Here is a 13,927-nt window from a genome sequence, read left to right as displayed (position 1 = left end):
TGCCTAAACAAAAGGCAATTCTTTGGACAAACATGTATTTTCTCATAGTCCATGGAGAGCGCCTTCATGATTTTCTTCGTAGCGTACATGGTTTTCGGCAGATCATGGCCCTCAGGCAGGCTGTTAGCCCATACTCTTAGAAATGCTTCGAAGCAACCTCGGCTACAGCCGTACTCAGCCTTGACTGCCATCAGTTGCGAGATGGCATCCAGCACAGACAGCTTGGCACCCTCATAGAGAGGTTTCTTTGACGAGGCCAAGATTTCCAGGAAGGCCTTTGCGGTTTCCTCCGGTTCCTCCGGTTCATTCGCTGAATGTGACGGATGTGTCGGCTGTGCAGCAAAGACATCATCTAGCATGTCTCTAACCCCATCGTCCTCATAACCAGCGACGTGTTGTCGTATCACATCCTCTCTACCACGGTCCCGCTGGGCAAAGTTTATCGGCATATTAAAGTTGGGCATAAATCCATGCGTGTGAAGGTGCTTAGTCATCTCACTCTTACTCTGCGGATACGTCTCTTACATCTGGCACACGGGCATTCTGGCACCATCCTCATTGGACTACGGAATATCTCTTTCAAAAACACATCAGTTTTCTCGACCCACTCTGTTGTTACTTGATTCCGACGGAAAAACCCACTATACATCCACTGATTATCTGCCATCTTTGCTTTATTGGAAGCCACACAACAAAATTAAGGATTCATTTAAATTACTCACATCAATATTTTATTTTTTACAAGGTTGACGAGAAACGACATTTAATCCACCTACATCTCTAATAGGTAAAGATGGGTCCTAATCCCACCCGAGAATGTGTAGATTGAGTACGTTGTCCATGCTCTACCCCATTCCGAGACAAAATTTTGGCAGCACCTCCCCGCTGTTCTCCAAATACACGTCTCAGCAAAATGCCGAGAGAATGTGCATCCGGAGAACAACAGGGAGGCGCCGCCGAAATCCTGTCTCGGAACGGGGTAGAGCATGAACAACGTACCCAATCTACACATCCTCGGGCTGTCCGTGGAAAGCGCTGGACAATCCGAAAGAGCTGCGGTGATAAATATGCAATTGAATGCATATTTATTGATGCAACCCTTTCGGACGGGAGACCTAGGTTACGTGACTTGATGTGAAAATTTAATCTAGTGACATGGAAAAAAAAGTGGACGAGGTCATGGAATTGTTGCTCACCCTCCGATGTAGTCGATCAAAGGAGAGGGACGATCGTGGACCAACACCTCCAACGTCGACAATCACTCCACGAAGATGGAACACCACAAATCCTGTTAATTACACCGAGTGAAAAAAAAATTAGGTCATCACCTCACATTAAGCATTGATACTTTTAACTATGAAAAAAATCATGTTTCGTCAAGTGTCAAATTTTGTCCTTCAATTTTTTTAGAAAGATCATCATGATTAAATAACCACTCATCATATCATAATTTTGCAGCACATCTCACATAGCTACTTAACATTAAGCACTGACACTTAAAACTATGAAAAAAAATCATATTTTGTCAAGTGTCAAATTTTGTCCGGTTCAATTTTTTTGACAAGATCATCATGATAAAAATAATCACTCATCTTATACCAATTTTAGAGCACATCTCAAATGACAAGATCATCATGATAAAAATAATGCAACCTAACAATCTAACATCCTAAAATCCAACATTCACCTATATATATCAACCTAACAACCTAACATCTAACATCTAACCTAACAATCTAACATCCAACATTCATCCATGCATTCATTCATCCATCCAACAGTAGAAAAAAATGCAAAAAAATGAAAAAAAATGTAGCTCACCGAGAGGGGCGTGGCAGGGGGCGCGGCGGTGGAGGGGATGGTGAGGCAGGGGCGGTCGGGGACGGGAGGGACGGGGCCGGACGGAGCCGCGACCGGCTCAAGGAGCCGCGGCCGGCTGCAGGAGCACCGGCGGGGTCGGGAGAGGACGGGGCAGCGGCGGGGTCGGGGGAGCCCGGGGCAGCGCGCAGTCGGGGGAGGCCGGGACAGCGCGCAGTCGGGGGAGGCCAGGGCGACGGCGGGTGGAGACGGCGGCGACGGCGGGTGTGGAGGCGGGGGCGGCGACGGGGGTGTGGAGGGGGGGAAGGGCGGCGGCAGGGGTGGGGTGTGCGGCGGCGGCAGGGGGCGTGGTGGAGTGGGAGGTGCGGTGGCAGGGGAGGGGTGTGCGGCGGCGGCGGCAGGTCAGGGTGGGGAGTGCGGCGGCGGCGCAGGTCGGGGTCGGGGTGCGGCGGCGGCGCAGGTTGGGGTGTGGGGGAGAGAATGAGTGGATCGGGGTCGCCAAGCGAATGGATAAGGTGAACTATGCCGACGGCTAAGCCGTCGGCATAGGTGAGGGCGCCACGTGGCACCTATGCCGACGGCTTAGCCGTAGGCATATTTTTTTTCTTTTTTATTATCCACGTCACCGATCTGCGTAGAAGCTTTCGTATGGCCGCAGCTATGCCGACGGCTTTGCCGTCGGCATATTTTTATTTTTACTTTTCTTATTTTATATAAATTTTTTAATGTCTTCTTATACTTATATCTATCCTTTTTAATTTCATATAGATTTTTTATTTTTTAAAGTTATATTTTTCCTTTTTTATATTTTTATGTATTATAATTACATATAGATTTTTTATTTTTTTAACCGCTCGGCCCTCTCCTCTCCCGAAACCACACACAGGGGAGGGGAGGGGAGGCGCCGAACTCGAGCAGCTTCGTTCGCCAAGGCCGTGGCCTGGTCGCGGGTATGGGAGCGCCATGGTTGCCGCCTCGCGTGCTCGATGTGGAGCTTAGTTTGTCAGGTGAGTGAAGGGGGAGGGGGTCGTCGATGGGGGGGGGGGGGGGGGGGCGGGGGTAGCTTAGTTCATCAGGTGAGTGAAGGGGGAGGGGGTCGTCGACAGAGGGACACCTGGGAGCAACATCCGGGCCAAACCTGCAGCTACATCCCCTCCGTGTAGACCCGACGCGTCCGTTTCCCCCTTCTAGGTACCATGTCATCGCCGTCCGTGAGGGGGAGCCACACCCCAGAGACGCGTGCCGCCTCTTCGGACATGCCACCACACCACCCCGCATGTATGAGGGCCCGGTGCGATGCTCCGGTGGCATTGCTACCCCCCCAGGGCCCCCGTCCCGCCTAACCCTGTAGCGTTTGACCACGGGATCTAGCCCTTTGACTATGCACGGACGGGCTTTGACCAGCGGACCTCCCCCCCGGTTGTGTTAGGTCAGCCCATAGGAACACTTTGGAGCAACATCCGGGCCAGACCCACAGCAAGATCCCCTCCGTGTAGACTCGACGCGTCCGTTTCCCCCCACCAGGTGCCGGCGGCAGCGCCGTCCATGAGGGGGGCACACCCCGGACACGCGTGCCGGGCGTTTGCAACCGCCACAACACTTCCAGACTTGTGAGAGGCCGCCTACGCAAGATTTGGCGGCATGCCAGTCCCCAGAGGCCGCCGGCCACAACCGTAGACGCGCGAAGGGCAATCCGTGTAGAGGGAATTTTTCGGATACTTCTCCATCACCAAAAATTATGAAAAATACCATCGTTCCTATAGCACATGTTCCCACGTCGTTCAAAAAAACTCATGATTTTATCATGCTCCGAGTATTTAATAATATTCATGCCGCATCGTTATCGCAGAACGTCTACTACCGTGTCATCGCCGTCCGCGAGGGGGGGCCACGCCCCGGAGACGCGTGCCGCCTCTTCGGACATGCCACCACACCACCCCGCATGTATGAGGGCCCGGTGTGACGCTTTGGTAGCATTGCTACCCCCCAGGGCCCCCGTCCCGCCTAACCCTGTAGCGTTTGACCACGGGATCTAGCCCTTTGACTTTGCACGGACGGGCTTTGACCAGCGGACCTCCCCGCCCGATTGTGCTAGGTCAGCCCATAGGAACACTTTGGAGCAACAATCGGGCCAGACCCACAGCAAGATCCCCTCCGTGTAGACCCGACGCGTCCGTTTCCCCCCTCCAGGTGCCGGCGGCGGCGCCGTCCGGGAGGGGGGCATACCCCGGACACGCGTGCCGGGCGTTTGCAACCGCCACAACACTTCCAGACTTGTGAGATGCCGCCTACGCAAGATTTGGCGATATGCTAGCCCCCGGAGGCCGCCGGCCACAGCCGTAGACGCGTGAAGGGCAATCCGCGTAGAGGGAATTTTTCGGATACTTCTCCATCACCAAAAATTATGAAAAAATACCATCGTTCCTATAGCACATGTGCCCACGTCTTTCAAAAAAAGTCATGATTTTATCGCGCTCTGAGTATTTAATAATATTCACGCCGCATCGTTATCGCAGAACGTCTACTACCGTGTCATCACCGTCCGTGAGGGGGGCCATGCCCCGGAGATGCGTGCCACCTCTTCGGACATGCCACCACACCACCCCACATGTATGAGGGCCCGGTGCGATGCTTCGGTGGAATTGCTACCCCCAGGGCCCCCGTCCAGCCTAACCCTGTAGCGTTTGACCACGGGATCTAGCCCTTTGACTTTGCACGGACGGGCTTTGACCAGTAGACCTCCCCACCCGGTTGTGTTAGGTCAGCCCATAGGAACACTTTGGAGCAACACCCGGGCCAGACCCACAGCAAGATCCCCTCCGTGTAGACCCGACGCGTCCGTTTCCCCACTCCAGGTGCCGGCGGTGGTGCCGTCCGTGAGGGGGGCCAAACCCCGGAGACGCGTGCCGCCTCTTCGAACATGCCACCACACCACCCCGCATGTATGAGGGGCCAGTGCGATGCTCCGGTGGCATTGCTACCCCCTCAGGGCCCCGTCCCGCCTAACCCTGGAGCGGTTGACCACGAGATCTAGCCCTTTGACTTTTCACGGACGGGCTTTGAACATTGGACCTCTCCACCCGGTTGTGTCAGGTCAGCTCAGAGGGACACCTGGGAGCAACATCCGGGCCAAACCGACAGCTACATCCCCTCCGTGTAGACCCGATGCGTCCGTTTTCCCCCTCCAGGTGCCGGCGGCGCCGCCGTCCGTTAGGGGGGCCACGCCCCGGAGATGCGTACCGCCTCTTCGAACATGCCACAACACCACCCGGTTGTGGTAGGTCATCCCATAGAAACACTTGAGGGCAACGTCCCCTCCGTATAGACCCAATGCGGCTGTTTCCGCCCTCCAGATGCTGGCGGCGGCGCCGTCCGTGAGGGAGGCACACCGCGGACGTGAGGGGGTCACACTTCGGAGACGGGTGCCGGGCGTTTGCAACCGCCACTCAACTTCTGTCGCATAGCTATTTTTGATTTTAATAAAATTTAAGGACCTATATTCAAAAGAACATGACATCATATTATTAATGTGCTCAAAAAAATACAAACTATATATATATATTCATAATCTATGGAAAAAATTACAAACTACATATATATTCATATAATACATAAAAAAGCATGAAAACATATTTTTTAAAAAGCATAAAAACATATGCAAAAAAACGTATGTAAAAAACGCATTAAAACATATGCAAAAAAATTATGTAAAAAAAATAGCTATGCCGACGGCAAAGTCGTCGGCATAGATACGGCAGGGTTTTGGTGGGCGCCGTGTCGCGGATCGGTGACGTGGCAACTATGCCGACGGCTGCCGTCGGCATACCTACGCCGCGGATCGGTGACGTGGCATGCGAAGATATGCCGACGGCCGCCCATCCCGACCATCGACATAGGTTTGACGGCGTTAGCCGCTCGTCACGGGCGGGGTCGCCGGGCCCGCCGTTATACCGACAGCTGATTTATGCCAACGGCTGCTGTCGGCATGTCTGCGCCTAGGTCGACGGCCGTTCTATGCCGACGGCAGCCGTCGGTATAGATCCATGTAACCCGACAGCCAGTGTAAGCCAATGGCCAAGACTAGGCTGTCGGCATATCTCAAACTAGGCCGACGGCAGCCGTAGGCATAGGTTTGGCCGTCAGCGTATTGCCCGTTTTCCGGTAGTGAGAGAAGAGTATGAATGTAGCTCGACAAATACCTCGTAGAAGCAACAATTGGGGGCGCCGGTTTGTCATGTTTTAGCTCATTTCGGACATGCCAAGATCTCCAGAATGTCATCAAGATTTGCAGCCTTTCTTCTGGCGAACATTGGTGCAGTAGTTGGAGCTGCCATTCTGTTCCCATATTCTGGATATCTTCTAGTCTCGGCATGCTCCATTGTTTCCGCATGGCTCTCCACAGGCCTTGCGCAAGCGGGCATCTACACATGGCGTGGAATGTGTCCCCACGTTCCATCCCACAAATGACACAGGTGTCAATGACCTCAATATTACGCCGTTTCAAATTAACCATGGTGGCAAGTGAGTTTGTAGCCAACCGCCAAGCAAAGACTCGTACCTTAGGGGGAGCAGGGCAGCCCCACAATGCTTCCCAGACAGCACGGGTGCCGTCCGGTGCCCTGCTCGTGGTGCATGAAGATATGCGATGCTTGTCATCATGGGCTAACCGATAGGCATTGCGCACGGAGAAGTTGCCCTTGGCGTCCGGGGCCCATGCCAGGACGTCGTCGACGAGCCGACATGGGGATGCCTTGATCTGGATGATTGCTTGGACATCTAGGGGTGAGAAGTATTGTCGGAGAAGATTCATGTTCCACCTGATCGTGTTTATCTGGTCAGCAGTCTCAAATAAACTTTCATACTACTACTACTGCTACTACTACTACTACTGCTACTACTACTACTGCTACTACTACTGCTACTACTGCTACTACTACTACTGCTACTACTACTACTACTACTACTACTACTACTACTACTACTACTACTACTACTACTACTACTACTACTACTACTACTACTACTACTACTACTGCTGCTGCTGCTGCTACTGCTACTGCTACTGCTACTGCTACTACTACTGCTACTACTACTGCTACTGCTACTCCTACTGCTACTCCTACTGCTGCTCCTACTGCTGCTGCTACTACTGCTGCTGCTGCTGCTACTACTACTACTACTACTACTACTACTACTACTACTGCTACTACTACTACTGCTACTACTACTCCTACTACTACTCCTGCTACTACTGCTGCTACTACTGCTTCTACTACTGCTGCTACTACTGCTGCTACTACTGCTACTACTGCTGCTACTACTACTGCTGCTCCTCCTGCTGCTGCTACTCCTGCTACTCCTGCTGCTACTACTGCTACTCCTGCTGCTACTGCTGCTACTACTACTACTACTACTCTCTTCGTTCCTTTCTAGAGATTTAAATAAGATCTACTCCCTTCATCTGGGTTTATTAGGCCTTGCGTTGAAAACCTACATGCATGCAACCATTTCATTGGTTGTAGCAAGAGGCATCGTTGCTAGTTTCATGGCTGAATAAGTAATTATGTTGCGTGCATGCTTTTTCATTGCTTGCACCTAAGAGCTCGCATTTGAGAGAGTACATTGAAAGTGGGATGAAAGGATTAATGTGAGAAAATTATTATGTGCTTTGGTCCAAAAGAAGTGACCTCTAGGCACAATAAACCCAGACGAAGAAAGTACAGACGGATGTATGTAGACCTATTTTAGAACATACGTCCACTCATTTTTTCTTCATATGTGGTCCGCATTGGAATATCTAAAAATACTTATAGGAATGGAGGGAGTACATGTTATGCACAGACTCATAAACCCATAGACAATCTGATCGCCTCGAACCAGGCCGAGCTGTTGCGCTCTTAGCTGCAAGACATGGTTTCATCACGACTGGTGGAGGCGATCCAACTTCTACTTGACGTGGTAGATTCCTTGCACGAATGGATATTATGTGCTAGGAGCCTTCTAGAGCGTGTGGAGATTGCTCTGGGCAAGCTCTCTCCTGCACCGGCTGAGGCGCCACCCCCTAATACACCGCCTCCTTCGTCTGAGCTTGATGTTGCCTTTGTGGATGTCGGAGAGGTGGAGCTCTATGGATGCTTCTCCCCTCGTGCTTTGGTCGCCTCGTCGCCGTCACCTGCCTTACCCTATGTGGGCGAGACCTCTGGCGTGAGTCCAACACCGGTGTTACGGATCACACCCGAGCTTTTCATAAATTGAATGAGGATGCGGTTTTGACTCTGTCGGAAACACCTCTGCGGATAGTCTCACCTGCGCCTCCACTCATGGATTTGGCGCCCTCTTCACCACCCCTAGAGCCTAACCACTCATTTGAGCTCGACGGGTAGGTCTTTCCTATGGGCGACAATGTTGTTGTGGCCGGACGCTCGGTGCTTGACCTCTAGGACATGTTCGCCATCAAGCTTAATGATTTCCTTGGTAACCTGAACCCTAGCATGAGCAAGGCAATCGGATGCCTCATGAGGAAAAAAGCTCTCCCTAGATTCGGCATTCACAGAGGGAAATCGAGCAAGTGCAAGAACAAGAAGGATGGTGATAAAGGGGATGATGCAGGTAGTTCCGTGGTGAAATTTTATGGACTACAAGTGTGGGCTCGGTTGTGTTTGTTGTCTTCGCCAAGTGTTCTTCTAAACTTGTAGCTAGTCGATGGTGTTTTGTTTGTGATGTTGAGACCCAAGCGTTGGGAGGTTATATCAGTGTTGTGTTGGGTGTGTTGGGCGATGATGTCGTTGTGGCCCAACCACTCATCTCATATCGACGAGAAGGTATTTCCTATGGGCGACTGAAGGAAATATGCCCTAGAGGCAATAATAAAGTTATTATTTATTTCCTTATATCATGATAAATGTTTATTATTCATGCTAGAATTGTATTAACCGGAAACATAATACTCCCTCCGTTCCTTGATATAAGGTGTATAGATTTTTGAGAAAAATCCTAGAATATAAGGTGCATTGCATTGCACCACTAGTTTGGATATATTTCATAGGGATTTGATTACATTTCCTTATATCAGGCAAGCTCCTCTATTTACTCATGTCAATTAGTCAGGAGTTATATCACCCAAAACTTGTGAAAATTTCCCTCCATATGCGTTCTTTAATTTCCGTGCCAAAAACTATACACCCTATATTCAGGAATGGAGGGAGTACATGTGTGAATACATAGACAAACAGAGTGTCACTAGTATGCCTCTACTTGACTAGCTCGTTGATCAAAGATGGTTAAGTTTCCTAGCCATTGACATGATTTGTCATTTGATTAACGGGATCACATCATTAGGAGAATGATGTTATTGACATGACCCATTCCGTTAGCTTAGCACCCGATCGTTTAGTATGTTGCTATTGCTTTCTTCATGACTTATACATGTTCCTATGACTATGACATTATGCAACTCCCGTTTACCGAAGGAACACTTTGTGCGCTACCAAACGTCACAACGTAACTCGGTGATTATAAAGGTGCTCTACAGGTGTCTCCAAAGGCACTTGTTGGGTTGGCGTATTTCGAGATTAGGATTTGTCACTCCGATTGTCGGAGAGGTATCTCCGGGCCCTCTCGATAATGCACATCACTTGCAAGCATTGCAACTAATGAGTTAGTTGCGGGATGATGTATTACGGAACGAGTAAAGAGACTTGCCGGTAACGAGATTGAACTAGGTATTGAGATACCGACGATCGAATCTCAGGCAAGTAACATACCGATGACAAAGGGAACAACGTATGTTGTTATGTGATTTGACCGATAAAGATCTTTGTAGAATATGTGGGAGCCAATATGAGCATCCAAGTTCCGCTATTGGTTATTGACCGGAGACGTGTCTCGGTCATGTCTACATAGTTCTCGAACCCGTAGGGTCCGCACGCTTAATGTTTCGATGACAGTTATATTATGAGTTTATATGTTTTGATGTACCGAAGGTTGTTCGGAGTCCCGGATGTGATCACGGACATGACGAGGAGTCTCGAAATGGTCGAGACATGAAGATTGATATATTGGAAGCCTATGTTTGGATATCGGAAGTTTTCCGGGTGAAATCGGGATTTTACCGAAGTACCGGGAGGTTACCGGAACCCCCCAGGAACTTAATGGGCCTTAGTGGGCCTTGGTGGAAGAGAGGAGAGGCGGCCAGGGCAAGGGTCGCGGCCCCTCCCCCCTAGTCCGAATAGGACAAGGAGAGGGGGGCGGCGCCCCCCTTTCCTTCTTCTCCTCCACATCTTTCCCCTCTCTCTCCTAGTCCAACAAGGAAAAGGGGGGAGTCCTACTCCTGGTAGGAGTAGGACTCCTCCTGGCGCGCCCCTCTCTAGCTAGGCCGGCGGCACCCCCATTGCTCCTTTATATACGGGGGCAGGGGGGCACCCCAGAGACACAACAATTGATCAGTTGATCTTTTAGCCGTGTGCGGTGCCCCCCTCCACCATAGCCCACCTTGATAATACTGTAGCGGTGCTTAGGAGAAGCCCTGCGTCGGTAGAACATCATCATCATCACCACGCCGTCGTGCCGACGAAACTCTCCCTCAACACTCGGCTGGATTGGAGTTCGACGGACGTCATCGTGCTGAACGTGTGCTGAACTCGGAGGTGTCGTGCTGTAACACCCTCGATGCGGCTATATCTCCCACGTGTCGAAGCACGACTTAGAGGCATAACCGCATTGAAAGCAATGTCGCAAGTGAGGTAATCTTCACACAACCCATGTAATACATAAGGGAAAGAGATACATAGTTGGCTTACAATCGCCACTTCACACAATTACATGAATAAAGCATTACATCATCCAAATACAATCAAGGTCCGACTACGGAACCGAAATGAAAGAAGACTACCCCAAATGCTACACAGATCCCCGATCGACCACAACTGGGCTCCACTATTGATCAACAAGGACGAAACGACACAAAGGACAAGATCTTCATCGAGCTCCTCCTGAGCTTGGTTGCGTCCTCTGCTCGGTAACATCGTCACCTGCAAACTGGTTTTGGAAGTATCTGTGAGTCACGGGGACTCAGCAATCTCGCACCCTCGCGATCAAGACTATGTAAGCTTATGGGTAAGGTAAAGGTATGAGGTGGAGCTGCAGCAAGCGACTAGCATATATGGTGGCTAAACATACGCAAATGAGAGTGAGAAGAGAAGGCAAAGCACGATCGATAACAACTATGATCAAGAAGTGATCCTAAAACAACCTACGTCAAGCATAACTCCAACACCCTGTTCACTTCCCGGACTCCGCCGGAAAGAGACCATCATGGTTACACACGCGGTTGATGTATTTTGATTAAGGTCAACTTCAGGTTTTCTACAACCGGACATTAACAAATTCCCATCTGCCCATAACCGCGGGCACGGCTTTCGAAAGTTCAAATCCCTGCAGGGGTGTCCCAACTTAGCCCATAACAAGCTCTCATGGTCAACGAAGGAAATTCCTTCTAGCGGGAAGACCCGATCAGACTCGGAATCCCGGTTACAAGACATTTCAACAAGGTAAAACTAAACCAGCAACACCGCCCGAGTGTGCCAACAAATCCCGATAGGAGCTGCACATATCTCTTTCTCAGGGCACACTCAGATTGTCTTAGGTACGGGTAGGCCAGCCCAGAGTTGCCCCTGGTGGCCACCGGCAGCTGACAGGTTGGACCAACACTCAGAGGAGCACTGGCCCGGGGGGGGGGGTTAAAATAAAGATGACCCTTGAGTCTGCAGAACCCAAGGGAAAGAAAAGGCTAGGTGGCGAATGGTAAAACCAATGTTGGGCATTGCTGGAGGAGTTTTACTTAAGGCGAACTGTCAAGGGGTTCCCATTATAACCCAACCGTGTAAGGAACGCAAAATCCGGGAACATAACACCGATATGACGGAAACTAGGGCGGCAAGAGTGGAACAAAACACCAGGCATAAGGCCGAGCCTTCCACCCTTTACCAAGTGTATAGATGCATTAATTAAATAAGATATATGTGATACCCCAACAAGTAAACATGTTCCAACAAGGAACAACATCTCCATGTTCCAACAAGGAACAAACTTCAATCTTCACCTTCAACTAACAACGCTATAAGAGGGGCTGAGCAAAGCGGTAACATAGCCAAACAACGGTTTGCTAGGACAAGGTGGATTAGAGGCTTGGTTCAACAATATGGGAGGCATGATAAGTAAGTGGTAGGTATCGCAACATAGGCATAACAAAAGAGCGAGCAACTAGCAAGCAAAGATAGAAGTGATTTCGAGGGTATGGTCATCTTGCCTGAAATCCCGCAAGGAAGAAGAATGAGTCCATGAAGAAGACAAACGGACGTAGACGAACGGGTCCTCACAAACGCGACGTTACCGGAACCAACCCGAAGAAGCGAACACCAGAAAGAAGCACACAACATAGTAAACAAACCACACATGAACATGGTATGATATGCGGGATGCGGTATGCAATGCATATGCATGATTTGCAAAGGAATGGTTGAACCTGACATCAACATGGAAATCCAAGAGTGCCACTGGAAAGGTGAGGTGATTTAGGTTGAAATCGATATAAAGAACACCGGAATCGGAGACACGGTTTGGAAATGGCAAGCAAAACAAATATGGCACCGGTCTGTGATAAACAACAAGTAGCCATCTAAATGCAACAAGTTAAACATGCTACAGCACTCAAACATGGCAACAAAATACATGGCAGGGATCCATTCATGATGCTTGACAAAAGATGAACACTGAGCTACGGCCAATTTATCCATTAACAGGTTCAAACAATCATGGCAAAAGTGCAATTGATAAACAGGTTTCAGACTTAGTGAAATTAACACAAGCCTGGAATTTCAGATCAGGCAGCACACTTTGGAGCATGAAAACTATATGCTACAGGAACCTAACATGGCAAAGAAAGGCATGGCATGGAGCTACTCAAAGAGCTTAACAAAAGTCCCTTAGTGACCTTGAGCCAAAAGGGATCAGAAAATACAATTGCAAGCATGTGAACATGGCAAAAACATAATCAGATCTCGGACTTTGTGAAAAACTGGAGCATGCAAATCAGATATCAAGTAGGCATGTTTACAAGCTCGATGCACTCACTACAGAGCAAGGCATGACAATCTAAGCACACACCCATCAAGAATACACATTAAATAAGCTAGACATGGCAAGAACAACAACATAGCATGCATGGATCAACTACAACATCCTCGGCAAAATCGCTAACAAGTAGACAATCTGCCCAGATTCACGAAATAGCAAAAGTAGAGCTCGATTGACTCAAGCTAGGGTGCTCCATAATGCAAACAAAGACATGGATGGATCGAGAACCACAATATTAACAAATCTTCCTTACTGATCATCCTCAAAAGAGGCACGGATCACTAGGAAACAACATGAACATATGGCATATTGATAAAAACAGATCAAGGACTTAGTGAAATTCTAAGTCCCTGAAATCAGCATTAACGAATGCACCACTTTGCAAGCTTGTGCTAGTCACCACACACATCACAAAAATACATGGATAGCACCTCTAGAAAGATGGCATGGCATATAACAAAACACATGTAGAGCTCAGGAGCATATCATGCACACAATAATCATGAGAAAAATGACAAATAGCTATTTGGTGCAGCAGATCTGACAATTAACTCAAATAGCTCTCTTCCAACAGCATTTCGGGCATCAAGATGAGCTCAAATGAAAATGATGCAATGAGATGAAATGATGTGCTCTCTGAGACGAACAATTTGATATGCTACACGCCCAAAACGGAGCCATGAATTATGAGTTATGACATGATGAACATGGGCATTTGAAACTGGAAATCTCGGGGACTTAGTGGAATTTTACCTCCGCGAAAGTCAACGCAGGACGGAGGGATCCGGGACGGAGCGGATCAGGACGCGAGGAGGCTGTTTGGTTGGGGGGAGTGGTGGATCTGGTCCACCTCCAGGATCTCGCCGGAGTGGAGGAAGACGCTAGCGAGGTGGCGCATTCCGGCGATGTCCAGCGACGAGGGGCGGCGCTGAGGGCGGCGGAGGAGATGGCCGGCTCGGCAAACGGCGGCAGGGCC

This window comes from Triticum urartu, chromosome 5 (genome assembly GCF_003073215.2).
Source record: "Triticum urartu cultivar G1812 chromosome 5, Tu2.1, whole genome shotgun sequence".
NCBI classification, from domain to species: domain Eukaryota; kingdom Viridiplantae; phylum Streptophyta; class Magnoliopsida; order Poales; family Poaceae; genus Triticum; species Triticum urartu.
The sequence above is the reverse complement of the archived record's forward strand: the minus strand, read 5'-3'. Positions refer to the sequence as shown.